The sequence below is a fragment of the Acomys russatus genome, chromosome 19, assembly GCF_903995435.1.
Source record: "Acomys russatus chromosome 19, mAcoRus1.1, whole genome shotgun sequence".
Classification (NCBI taxonomy): Eukaryota; Metazoa; Chordata; class Mammalia; order Rodentia; family Muridae; genus Acomys; species Acomys russatus.
Window position 1 is genome coordinate 11969350 of NC_067155.1, and position 2958 is coordinate 11972307.

General features: G+C 47.6%; 1 pseudogene; it reads right to left on the bottom strand.

Moving 5' to 3' along the window:
• Positions 1 to 1060: 1060 nt before the first annotated feature.
• Positions 1061 to 2567, bottom strand: LOC127203193 (40S ribosomal protein S7-like; annotated as a pseudogene).
• Positions 2568 to 2958: the final 391 nt, after the last annotated feature.

Below are 2958 nucleotides of genomic sequence, written 5' to 3' on the forward strand. Positions count from 1 at the left end.
AAGGTCTGTGACCCAGACACTGCTCTGTCCCCCCTTCTCTCAGTGCTGCCTCCATCCCTCCCCCTCCCCTTTCCTTCTTTATGTCTCAGTCCTCCAGGCCACGCAGTGAGCAACAAGGCTGAGCAGTGTCCCCTGCCTGAAAGAACAGCAGCTCATCCCGGGATGCCCTCTGCCGCGTCCTGGCCTGAGTCAGTGGGGACCAGGGAGGGCAGCACAAGCCTCTCTACATCAGCTCCGTGGTGCAGAAACTGAGCAAGACATCCTGGGGTCCTAACCAGCAGTTCGCACCCAGCAGGCAGGTGACAGAGATGTCTCCCAAGGCTAGGAAGTGAGTAATTAATCTATGATCACTGGGGTCAGCTCCCTTCCAGGGCAGATGTCTCGTCAGGAGGATGACTTCCTGTGTGTGCAGTGGCCTGATTCCTGGAAAGAGGACGCAGCTCCTTCTTTCTGTGGAAGGCTTCACAGAGACCTTGAGGCCCCTGTGCTACAGGGCGATGCCTCGGTCTCTGCTGGAAGGCCTTCCTGGGTTGAGATGCTGTGCAGCAGGCTGAGGGCACCTAGTATGCCCCCAGGTCAGACCCCAGCACCCCATCATCCAGGAGGCTGCTCCTCCCTGTCATCCTAGCAGTTGGGGAGCTGGAGGCAGGAAGGCCAGCAGCCTAAGGTCATCCTCAGCTGCACAGGATGCCAGGCCAGAATGGGACACAGGGTAGCCTGTCTCCAGCAACCAACAGGAAGGGATAAATATTGTAGTCAGGAACATTCGAAAGCACTGGAGTTTTTTTTTAATTGGCACAGAGTTTCAGTATGAAAACAAGGCTGGCCTTGAACTCACAGAAATCTGCCTCCCTCTACCTCCCAAGTGCTGGGATTAAAGGTCTGTGCCACTATGCCTGGCTTTTTTTTTTGGTTCTTTATGCAAACTAGACAGAGTAAGCTAGACAGTTGTTGGGACCAATAAAGAGAAACTTACTGTAAATACTACCATTTAGTTTTTGGGCTCCTTTTTTTTTTTTTCCACTATGAATGACACTTTATTCAGTCATTTTCTTTACAACTAAAACTCTGGAAATTCAAAGTTAACATCTTTGCCTGGGAACTTCTTATACATACCAGAAAAGGTTTCCACCTTGTGCTCCAAGGTTCTGCCGTGCTGTGTCTAATGAACCTTTATGAGCCGGCTGCCATCCAGTTTCACACGGATCCTCTTATCCACAATTTCACTCAGGAAGACCAAGTCCTCAAGGATGGCGTCGTGCACTGCTGTCAGGGTGCGGCTTCTGGGGCGATTCTGCTTATTTTTCTTACGGCTTCTCCTGGTTGGCTTGGGCAGAATCCTCTCCTCTGAGCAATGAAAACCACGTGCTTCCCACTGAACTTTTTCTCCAGTTCACGAACTAGCCGCACTCACTTGGGTTTTCTGAAAAGATTTCAGCTGAGGAACTGGTACAAAAATTATGATAGCTTTCCGACCACCACCAACTTCAATTTCCTTGGCCGCAGTGATGTTGAGTTCCCAGAGCTGCGCCTTGAGATCTGAGTTCATCTCCACTTCGAGCAGCGCCTGAGAGATGCCAGACTCGAATTCGTCCGGGTTCTTGCTGTTGGCCTTCACAAGCTTGGCGCTCGAGCTGAACACGACTTCGTCCTTACGGAGTGCCGGCTTAGAAAGAGCTTGGGCTCTGTTTAATCATAGGAGTAATCTAAGTTCAAATCCCCAGGCCCCAGGGGAGCTGGAGACTTCCCAATAGCCCAAAAGCTTCTGTTGTAAAGGGACAGTTGTCTGAGTCCAGGCATCCCAGGAACACCTTGTAAGGAGACAGTTGTCTAAGTTCAGCCATTTCCAAGAAAACTTCTCTATCTGGCTGGCAGAGTCAAACAAATTCCTGCTTCCAGACTGAGGAACCGACCTCTATCTTGACTGGTGGGAAAATGTAACAATAACTTGACATAGATGTTTGTGTTTTGCAAGCTTTCATATTCTGTGATATTCCCGCGCCTGGTTGCAGTTCAGACCCGAGTCTCTTCTTCGGTCCTAATTTATCAGTAGTGGCTTGATACAATGCATTTTTATCATCTTTGCTGCTCTGGTGCTTGAGCTATGTTGGATGTAATCATAGCCCATGGCGTCTGGGGCGTTGACTGGGAAATCCAAGCAGTGCGCCAAGGTCCCTGTCTGTAATCCTTATTTGTAGACTTCATTTTGAAGTCCAAAACCCTCCAAGGGAAACCTGTCTTCTGTTCTCTGGTTGTCACCTGTCTGGGACCCAAGTAGTTACAAAAGAGTTTATATTGTCCCTGCCCCCTTAACAGGCTGAAATGCTAAGTCACAAATAAATTCCCTTCGGGGAAAAGGTGTTGTTTTTATGCCATTCATTCAGGAATAGTCCAAAATACTTTAACAAAAATAAGACAAAACCTGTTACACAGAGAGGAACAAGGGAAACGGCTGATAACTGGTTCCAGAATCTCTTTGATTGGTCCCCTTGAATAACCACCTTGCTCACCTCCTTAACAGAACCACTGTCTCTCCTTTTCCTCCTGATCTTCATAGGGCCTTGCATTCTCATTGCTTTCTTTTATTCATTCAAGAATTAACTCAATTATGCTCATGGTCCTAAGAACCCAATACACTCCCCTATACTTAGAAACAGACACTCAAGGATTTGAATAAGGTACAAAGAAAGGGAGGGATATTGAGAACAAGCAAAAGACACTATACAACAATATAAATAATGGGTTTTTCTATTCCCTTTCTAGCTCCCAATAATGACACAGAGGCCTATTAGATTTATTAATAAGCCAGGGAGATATTGATCTACTCAAATCTGTCTATGCTAGTCTCATGTCCCATGTCACTCGCCATCTTAGCCTTGGCTGTTTCTGCTCCATCTTTGTCCTCATGGAAAAGTCGTTATGGTGACCTCCTCTTCCTCCCTCCCTTTTCTTCTTCTC